Genomic DNA, 10,418 nt, shown 5'->3' with positions numbered 1-10,418 from the left:
GTTAGGAGCACAGAGGGCACAAGGACAGCCACCTGCTGTCCCTGACAACTGGGACAGCCGCAGCCTAGGGACAGGCTGTGAGATCAGGACCCAAAAAAAGGAGGTGAGAAAGGGAAGGATGGAGAGAGGCGGGGGGGGGGGGGGGGGGGGTTGCAGAGGGACAGCAGGAAAGATCAAAGCCAAAGAAGGTGGAGGGCAGTGTCTGGCCAGGGACGGCAGGTACAGAGGGTTGGGAGGCCCAGAAGGGCTCCCGGAGGCCAGGCCAAAGGGAATGGCAGGCGGCCTGCTCCCTCCCTCTCACTCGGTGGGAGAGTGGATGTCATGGGGGTGGTGAAGAGGGAGAAAAGACTGGAGAAGAGGGAGCGAGGTCTATTAAAATCCTCTCAGTGCATAACACAAAATGTCAGCGTTTATAGCTTCATTCTTGGCTTTGCCGGGACTGAGAACCCTGAACAGAAATGTCACCGCTTGTCATGTTTAATCACCTGCTGTTTGTTAACACCTCCCCTGCAAGGAGCCTGTCTCAATCTGCCCCTGGGCCCCCAAGGGACCTGGAAACTGAAAACATCCAGGCTCCTTCTCAGGGGCTCTTAGTCCTGCCTCAGCTTCCTGAAGGAGGAGCTGTCTTCTGTTACCATCTGCAGACTCCCAAGGAGCCCCAGAATGACCCTTCTTATCAAGAGGGTCATGACCCCACTTCTCCTGCCCTCCAGCTTAACCCACCTGCTGCCTCAGCCTGGAGCTAAGGGCAAGTTAGTCGGGAGGGCCTGGAATTTCCTGGTGTCAGTTTGAACATCAATGGCCACAGGACACCTACTGTCCTCCCTCCTCTCCGCTGTACTCTGGTCCAGTCACAGCATCTGTGGTTCTGGCTCCCTCTTGGAGCATGCTCTCCTGGGTTGTCAGACTAGGAATTCTCAGCCCGACTGCTTCGTAACTTTCTCCTCTGGGGTGGAATAGACGTAGGGTGCCAGGGTAGACATGCCCCAAGTACCCCCAAGTTGCCCTAAAGATACTGGGATGCTTCCCACCTCCTAAATCATAATATGGTCAAATCTGGCAAAGAACTCAGGTCCTCTCAAACCCACAAAGCGACGAGGGGCAAACCCAGCTCAGGGGTCAGGCTCAGCCGCACTCCATCGGACAGATGTCTGCAAAGCAGCCACTTTGCTGTTCCCAAGGTAACACCGAGTAGCAGCCACCGGAGCAGTGGGACACGGCACTGAACGAAGAGGTCTCTGAGCGGGCCAGGGGATGCATCCCCACCACCCGTCTCTGCCTTCGCAGAAGCACCCTGGACAAACACAAACCCCAAGACCTGTCTCCTAGGAGAACAGCGCTTGTCTAGATTGCTTCCACAGTGCTTTGGGCTGGTCTGCTCTGCTCACGTCCATTTCACCAGGGACCCAGCCAAAGTGACCCACACTGGCAGCCCTCCCTGAAGAGGGAGAGTCCCTCTTCTCAGGAGCTGTGAGGGATGATGAGGCTTTCAGCAAAACAAGCTTTCCTGTAAAGTCTTAGCAGCCATTTGCATCCGCCACTACACGGGAGGTGGGCCCAGGAGGAGTCCGAGGGGACGAGTGGACTGTAATGGGATCTGAGGCCTTCAGGGACACAGGCTGAATAACACAGTCAATACCCAGGGACATGCAAGCTTTGTCATTTCCCCTCGACATTGCCATGTGGAACAGCACCTCAGGGAAGCCTGCTTCCCCTCTGGCAAGGAAGCTCCATACTGTATCTGTCTCCTGGCTTTTAGGAACAAGTCTGGCAGTGACTATGGGCCTCCTGTTTCCCCACCTGTGTTTTCTGGTTTTTTTTTTTCCCCTCCAGTGCTAGAGATGGGACCCTGGGCTTTACGTGTTCTAAGAGAGTGGCTCTACCACTAGGCTACATGCCCTTGCACCTGTGAAACAGGCCAAAACACACCGGACTTCAGTCTTTTTCTAAGAGAAATAAGTGTTAGGTGTGACACTCATTCTCTGGGTCTCTCAGAAGGAAGGTGCTGAGCATGTGTGACGTGTGAGGTCATGTGGCTCATGTCATACCACTCTGCCCTAATCCATCGGTGATCCACAGAAAGAGAGGTCTCCGTGGAAAAGGTGTGTAGAGTTACTGCTACAAGCCCTCTTCTAGCCCCCCAGGCCTCTAGGCAATGTCTTGTCCTCCCTGGGTGGCATGTATGCACCCACTTGAGGACACACTCACACCTAGCTGAATGCAGCAGACCACACAGCAAGCTTGGGTCAGGGCAGAGTGGTATCCAGGGGAGTCAATTGTAAGTCCCCCCTCCTGCATAGGACATATTTAGCTCTGGAGGTCCCTAGCCTCTCCAAGCCCCTGAGGGAGGACTGTATTGAGCAGCCTCCACTCTAGCGTCCAATCAAGGCTGATCAACTGCCCTAGTTGATGTGGAACCCAGGATTCTAGGATGTTGATCTTTCTAGTCCTAGGTAAAGTGGAGTGGTTGATGTCCTTACCTCTGTCCTTACCACACTGTTCTGCAGGGTGGACACTCTGCCCAGACTTTGTGTGGTAGCTATTCCTGAAGTCCTTTCTTCTTGGGGGAACTGATATCCCTAAGAATGAGACCCCAGCCTCTCCCACTGGAGTTTTTGAAAGCTGGTCCTTATCATTGGCAGGTACCAGAGACGCATGAGGAACGTGTCTTCTACCTGAGCAGACCATGGTGCATCCCAAGAGGACATCAGAAGTGGGGCCTGGCCTGGGCTGTGGGCACTTCCAGGTCTAGAGCTAGTGGGCCTAAGATCTCGGATTTATCAGATGCACATGCCTCCTGGCCAGGCCGCCTGCTATAAGCCTTTCATTAATTTACTATTAGATGGGAAATTACTCCTCACCCAGGAATATAAGTTTTCATCTTATTTTAAGTTGGATTCTTAAAACAATTACCAGGGCATCTGGCGATGACTTCACCACACTCCCGGGCCCTGCAGGGAGAAAGGCAGCCCTGAGGCTGCACAGGCCCTGCTCTGGCCCCTAAGGGGAGCTGAAAAGACTGAGAGCCCTAACCTCTGCTCCGGATCCTGAGAGGGCAGTGGACACACGCTATCCCTGAACTCCGCTGTTTGTGGAGAGGCTTCCTCCAGTACCACCTGCCCCCTGAACCCACTGGTGACAGTTGCTGAGAGCTTCAGCAGCTGGTGCCGCGGGAGCATTTTCTATTTTTAATTGTTTGATCGGAATATTAACTCATCTAGGCCTGCTCCCAAGGCACAGTTCCCAGCCAAAGGGTTTCCCCTGTTTCCCACACCTTCTTTCTCCCCTCGCTAGTCAGAATCAACGTTGAAATTAATAATCAGAGACACACAGGCCTCTGTGAATTTGCAAGAGATCAGAGTATGGAAGATTTAAAAAAAGAAGAAGAAGAAGGCAGCCTCTTCCATTACCCAGAGACACCTTAGAGCCGATCCTGGCCTTCTGTGCTCCCTGTGAATCGACCCTGGGCTCCAGGCAACAGTGGCTGCTCCAGCACACACGGGCACAGCCGCTCTGATGCCACCCTCACGTTTCCTGGCATTTCTCCCTGGCCAGCACAGCTCTTTGCCCTGGGTCCAGAGCAGCTGGGCCAAAGGCTGGTTTTTGCTGCAGCTTTGCGGCATCCTCTTAGAGGAAGGGAGCCCTTAGGAGGATCGGCCAGCAACTCTTCTGTGGTCACCACAAGGACCGGCCCATCTACCAGGGGCAAGTCACATTAACCAGCTGAAGGGGGTGGCACCTGAGCGTGGGACAGACCACTGCTGACAGGGTCCGTTGAGTACAAACCTGGCCCTCCCACCTTCCCTGACCCCTTCTCAGGAAAGGTCTCCCACCTAGTCCAAGCGCTCCTGGCCCCTTGGCCTTCCTCCCTCCGTCTGCCCTTGGCCCACACTGCTGTGCTTGTCCCTCTCAAGGTCACGGGGCCGTCCACACCAGGAATATTTACTCACCAGACTGGCCCTGTTAGCAGCACTCACCACAAATATGCTTTCTGATAAAGTTGGCAGAAAAAATTCTAGAGCTCAAAACAATGTCAGAAATTAGCCCCCACCCCCGGCCAGCGAGGGTGAGGTGGGGCCTGGAACAGGTCATGCAACTCTCTGGGGACAGTCCTGGGAGCTTTTGTTACTCTCTTAGCTCTTACTTAGCTCCTTCCTGCTCTACCTCCAACATACAGCCTGTTGCCAGGGCATTGAGGACTGGGGACGAAGCTCAACTGGGTCTTGGGGAGTAGTCTTCCCACAGCCTCCAGAGGCCAGGCCCAGGCCAGGCAGCCTCTACCTTGGCTGCTCCCTGAACGTCTCACCTCACTGAGCCCCCCTCCCCCCACCCCGTCCTCTCTCTGTGCACAAGGGCTTTAATGTTTTTATTACCTGTTTGACTCGCTGCCTTATTGCTTCTCCCCTTAATGGGGCCGTAACCGTGGAAACGAGGAATAAACGGCCACCAGAAAATGAGATGATTAAACAGGTCACCCTGGCAAAAACAAACTCAGCTAAGGGACCTCTGGGGGTGGGGAGGGGAGGCTACCCCTCCCCTATCCAGAGCCAGAAGGCCTGGCCCAGGGCTGCCCACATGCCCAGGTCCCTGAAAGGCCTGGGGCAGATACAGTAGGGCGCCCCCTGCTGGTCAGCAAAATACCCAGTCAATCCTCGGTTGGCCAGGCCTTGTGGCTTGCTGTGGCTTTGGGCTCTCAGGCAGCAGGGAGAAAGGCGCTGAGATCATGGAGAAGACATCTCTTTGGGTCTAGCGACACAAGTTCCAGCAGTCTTTCTGCAGGCCTCCAACTAAGGTGGGGATCCCCTAAGGCGGCTCGGCCTGGCTCCTCCAATCTCCTCATGTAGGCACATTCCCTCCCAGGGGTCCCCTTAACTCAAGGACAGAGCCCTATAAGAAAAGCTCAACTCCGGAGTGTATCCATGGGAACACCTGGTATCTAGAGTGACAAAAAGTATGTGTCTCCTCCCCACTATTTCCTCCAAAGCCAACGACTGCCCTAGCCTCAGCCCAGGCCACGAGACAGGCTTTAGAAAGTGGTCTCAAGAGCCAAGCACTTAGGCCTCTAGCAGGGCTGTGGGCCCAGAGGACACCCCAGGAGGCAGGCCTAGGAGATGGTTTTAAGAACCATGGCTCTTCCGGTATGGTCCAAGCATTCTACCATAAGGCAGAGCTCCAAAGGTTTGGCAGTCTGGGCTGGCCCCTCACTCTAGCCTTCCTACCTCTACTAGTCAGACACTGGAGAGATCCTAGCCTAGAAGAGAAATCCTGGAGTGAAGTCTGCTTGGCAGGAGGGGAAACAGGAGAGATGGACCACAGCAACTTGACCTCACACTCTGCGCCCGCCCTCTTACATATCATAGTCATGGCTAGTAACAGCTGTCTTAATGTCCCCTTGCCCCCTCACATCATCCATGATTCCAACCCATTCCTTCCTGTAAAGCAGGCCCTAGAAGCTCTTGAGAAGCTAGAGCCCAGGTCCTGAGGGACTCAGACAACATTTCCTGCCTCCCTCCTTCTGCCCGACTCAGGAGCTGGGCAGGCACTTGGGGAAGAGGAATCTCCATCAATCAATTGCACCAGCACTTACGGTGGGAAGGCATGAGCCCCAGCCCCATACCAAGCACTGGGAAGAGATGTCAACACAGCAGCTAATGGTCATGTCTAATGGTCAGCATTAAGAGCCATAGCGGTAGAGGAAAACAGGGGCCGTGGCCTTAGCCTCCAGGGGACCGAGGCACATGAACATGAATGCTGTCCTAGCACACCAATGCCATGGGTATAACCAGCTCCTCAGAGCAGCAGGCCCCAGCCAGCCTCTTATCGCTTATCTCTTTCTAGGGCCAACTGGGTATGAGGCTGGCAAGGGGCGTAGGGGAGCGAGGTGAGTAGGAAGGGCCTGCCTGCCAGAGCTGGGTGGCCTGGCAAAAAGGCAGAAAACTGTGGTTGCACAATGGAAAGCAACTGCTCTCCGAGTAGAGGGGAGAGGCCTGGGGAAGGTCTGAAAGACCTGGATGGTGGGAGTGTGCCCCTAAGGCCACTCTTTCATGAACATCCTGGTCGTCATTTCAAGCCCCTCCTCTTAGTATGAGAGGCTACCAGTTCACGGTGGGAGCCTGAGGTGTAAGGTATAGACAGCCAGACAGGGACACACCAGACCACCAGCCTGCCGCCTTTCATAAGCCACCCAGTAAGGCAATCTGCCCAACTGATTCTCCTCCACACCTCAGGCCCACTGGCTCCCAGCACCTTCTGACTTGCTAGATAGACCCTGGCCTGGCCACCCCAACAGCTGCTGCTTGCCTTGGGGACTCATTTCTGGTAATTACTTTGGAGCAACTTCCTTCCCTCTCTAAACATGAGGCCTGGGAGAAGGGAAAGTGGGGAAGACCGGCATTAGGGGCAGAAGAAATCAGTGGCTGTAGTGGTTGATCAAGATTTAAAAACAAGCTCAGGAGGGTTGAACCTTGGGGCCTGGAGTCGGTGGCAAGTTGAGAACCTGATTCTCTAATAAGGGTGGGCTAGGCTAAGGTAGCTGATGGAGGGGTAGGGATGCTGCCACGACCCAGCAGGGTCCAGAGAGAGAAGTCCAGAGCCCCACCTCATCCCTGCCTGATGAAGTGGGCAGGGACTTGAGCCAGGGGCAGCAGCTTTAATGAGGAGATGCTGCTATAGTGACTCAGCCCTGCAAAGGTGCCTCCATTTATTTTACTTTCCATCATAAAAACTCAAACTGCAACTCAGCCAGATTCCCTGGCTGTGGGGGTGGGGAGTATCGGCAGTGCCAGGGAAGCAGGGAGAGATGCCTAACTGATGTCGCGCCCTCCCACCTCCCTGTGCCTCTCCTAAGCATTTGTGGGGTCCCTTCACAGGTCCCTACCAGGGAAGAGGGTTTGAGGTGGGGTCTCTGGGGACCCTTGTAGACCTGATCCTGCTGCCTCTGCTCTGGAGAAGGACCACGCCAGGCCTGTTACCTGTGTTTTACTGCACTGTAACTGGTTTCAGGGCTGCTCCACAGCCACTTCACAGCCCTGAGCTGCTTGGTGTCGCAAACGCTTTCCACTAAGAAGGGACCAATGATACACTGCTCACGTCACCCATGTGACTCTTCCCTGGATGCCTGCCTCACTGAGCAAAATCAAGTTGGTAGTCAACGACCTTAAAGGTCATCTGATGCTCAAGTCCCTCCCAGTGTCACTGCTGGGTACACAGCCAGCCGGTCTGAATGGTACCAGGAAACACACCACTTCCAAGACAGCCCATGCTGTCCTTGGCTCTGATGGCTCCTTCCTGCCAAGATGGCACCAGATCACCCGCCCCCTGCAGACTAGCAAAACCGGTGCCCAGCCTGGCCCCAGCTTAGACTGGTTGAGTGGGTGTATCTGGCCAAGTACAGTCTACAGGAAGGAAAACTGAGGGTGATCTAGTTTACCCAACCCAACAAGAAATCCTCCCAGAAGCAGCACAAGGCCATTCCCATTCTCTGGTGCCTGCTGAGTTAAGTGCACCCAGAGCAATGAGGGTTCATAGAAGCTTCCACTTCTGGCAATACCAGGCTTTGAACCTTTGGCTCACAGAAGTTCTGTGTGCTGATACTCTGGCTGCAGGGGCTGAGTGTGGAAAGTCAAGTTAGTGGGAGTCTGTTGCAGTCCTCGTGACTTAGGCTGTTTCCTGGGCCAGCTCCCTTGTCCTCACCTTTCCTGGCCTCCCTACCACTGAAGTCTGTGCCCCTGTGTGACATGGGAGCAGAGGGTCTGCCTAAGAGAAAAGGTCTCGGCCTGTAGTACCAGTAGGACAAGGAGACAGGCCTGGCTCAGTGAGCCCTCTCCACGACTTGTCGGGATGACAGGTCTGCCACCACAGTGCGTCAGTGGGTGGCCCTCACCAGCTCCTCTGTGTTCAGTGGCCATCCCTGTGAGCTTGGTCTCTTGCCTGTTTGGCCCTTTACCCAGAACAGCCTACTTGGATCCTCTACAGGACAGCTTTTCCCTTCTCAAGAGGGGCATTACAAACAGATCCCAGATAATCAAGGACAAGTTCTTTGTCACAGCTCTACTGCTCTTACCCAGGAATCAGCCTGGGATGGGGGTGGGGACCAATCCTGGGAGCTTCCCAACTACAGGATGGCTCTACCTGTGTTTGAAAGCTTCCTCCCTGCTCCCCCTCCCCCTCTCCATACCCTCCCCCAGGGAAATCACTCTAAAAGGGCCTAATGGAACCATGTCCTCCACTCTTCCTCTCTCCTCCCTCCCTCCCTCTCTCTCTCTCTCTCCTTTTTTTTTTTATTAGCATTTGTGGAATTTATTCCCAAACTCTCCTAATCTTCCGTACACAACCATTTGATTTGCATAACCCAACCCCCTCTCATAAAAACTGGCTGCTAGTTTAATTAAAAAATGTAAATTTGCTGTCATCTCGGGGCCTGGTGAATTAGGACGACATCGGCATTTTTTATTGCTAAAGACGTCCAGATTGATCCAGCCCTTGGCTGAACTATGGTGGGGGAAAAGGGGTCCACATGGCCCTTGAGGGTCTTGAGATCCTCCTGTCCCCTCCTGAGAAACCTCAATTCTCCCAAGCCACTGAATTACTCCTGGTCAGAGTGTTTCAGGACCTCGATGTGTCCAAGGCTGGAGGGGCTAGTTAACCCACCATCTAGTACTTGTTGGAGATCTTTGGTACTGACAGGTCTTCCTGCTTTTCCCTGCTTACAACGCGCTGAGGCCCTTAGCTGGAGTTCCCCGGGCTGCTCCCAAAGGAAGGCAGCCCTGTACTGCACTGCGCCAGCAATACGCCTTGGCATGTCCCTGTGCATCCGGGAGGTCAAGGGAGATGCTCTCAGCTCCTGAAGATGGGAATGGAGTTGCCCTAGAGATGGGCTCAGGGAAGGGAGATCTGACTGAGTCCCAGTCTGCTTCCCCTTTTTCGTGAAGTGAGGGAAAGTGCTTTTCTTCTGAAGTTCTGGGATTCAGTGAAACTGCCGAGATCAGAGAAGAGAAGGGAGGTATCACTAGACAACTCCTCCAGGAAACAGAACTTTGACACCACGGACCTTCCCTCTCTGGGTGGCCAGAGTCCAGACTCGGGTCCCACTGGGAGTGCCCTGCTGTGCTCGATGACTTCCTGGCCATGTTAGCTTCTAGGAAAAGTTTCCAGAGCCTGTCCCTGGAGTGTGGAGAGCAGTAAGTCTCTCCAGAGCCGGAAGGTGCTACAGGAGGTCCTGCCACTTGCCTCCTGCCCTGCCATCATGACACTCCCCAGAAGGGATATGGAATCACGCCTCCACGGCAGCCTAGGAGACTGGCATGGCAGGATGGGAGCCAGCTCCAGTTGGCACTCAGGTCAAAAGGAAGAGGGTAGGGCCCACCTTCCAGCTGAGTAATGCCTGAGTCCCTTGTGCTGGCCCATAAGCAGGCTCCCCTGTGCCAGGTAGGGGGTGGTGCCAAAGGCTGGCATGGGTGGGGGCCCCATTTCTGAAGAAAAGGGGGCGGGTCCTGAAAGGGTGGTGATGAGACACCTGATTAGAGGTGGGGGCGGGCTGGTCCTCCTGGGGTGGAGGACAGGGAGGGGCAGGGTAGCAGCAAGGGCTTCCAGACACCTTCCTCAATTTGCCCAGCAGGGGGCGTCATGCCCTTCCAGGGCACGGGTGTCCAGAGGACCTCCACGTCCCATCAGCCAAGAACACACCTGTTTCTACAGTGTAAGAGCTCTGTGAAGGTTCCCTGCCCCCACAACACACATCCCCGACTGCCCTCTCTGCCTCACTCTCCTTTGACCTCAGAGAGGCAGCTGTCGCTGTTTGGGTCCTGTGGGACTATACGCCACGAGAACGTGGACAGATCTAATGCCAACTCTAACTAATACCACCTTCCCTTCCCCCAAATGAAACAGGAGGGGTGAATTTCTAATCTGCTTTTCTCTAAGACACTAAAGAAGAGTGGGGCTTTTGACAACCGAGGCTGTGAGGGTCCTGGCCCAAAGTTGGTTTCCACAGAGGAGGCGGGTAGAAGGCCAGAGGACTAAGATTAACTTCACTAGACTGAGGTTGGAAGTTCAGAAAAGTACTGGATACCATTAAATCAAAACTAGAAAGACACCACACTCACGGGTTAAACTCTGCCCCAGGCCAGCGGGGCACTAGCTAGAGTCAGCCCTAGCCCCATGCCAGGCTCCCCAGACCCAGATATCTAAATGTAGTCTTGGGTCTGGCCTACCATCACCTCCCAGGGTGGGGGCTAAAAGGGGGGCTGAGAGAAAGAGAGTCCTGGGCCCCTTACTTTGAACTGATAACAGCCACCTCAGCCCACAGATTCTCAGGTGAAAAACACTCATTAGCCATAATAAGCAGCTTGATCATCCGACACAGCCTTGTCCCAAATAAATTAAATTCCTTTACCTTGAGACAGTCGCCCCGAAACCAG

The 10,418-nt window shown here is 54.4% G+C and overlaps 1 protein-coding gene across 2 annotated transcripts in view; it reads right to left on the bottom strand.

The window, feature by feature from the left end:
- The window catches only part of Casz1 (castor zinc finger 1), a 147,343-nt gene that overhangs the window by 40,495 nt on the left and 96,430 nt on the right, over positions 1 to 10,418 (bottom strand). The window lies entirely within an intron of this gene.

Source organism: Peromyscus eremicus, chromosome 2 (assembly GCF_949786415.1).
Source record: "Peromyscus eremicus chromosome 2, PerEre_H2_v1, whole genome shotgun sequence".
Taxonomy (NCBI): Eukaryota; Metazoa; Chordata; class Mammalia; order Rodentia; family Cricetidae; genus Peromyscus; species Peromyscus eremicus.
Note: the sequence above shows the minus strand (reverse complement) of the source record. Positions and strands in the feature narration are given on the sequence as shown.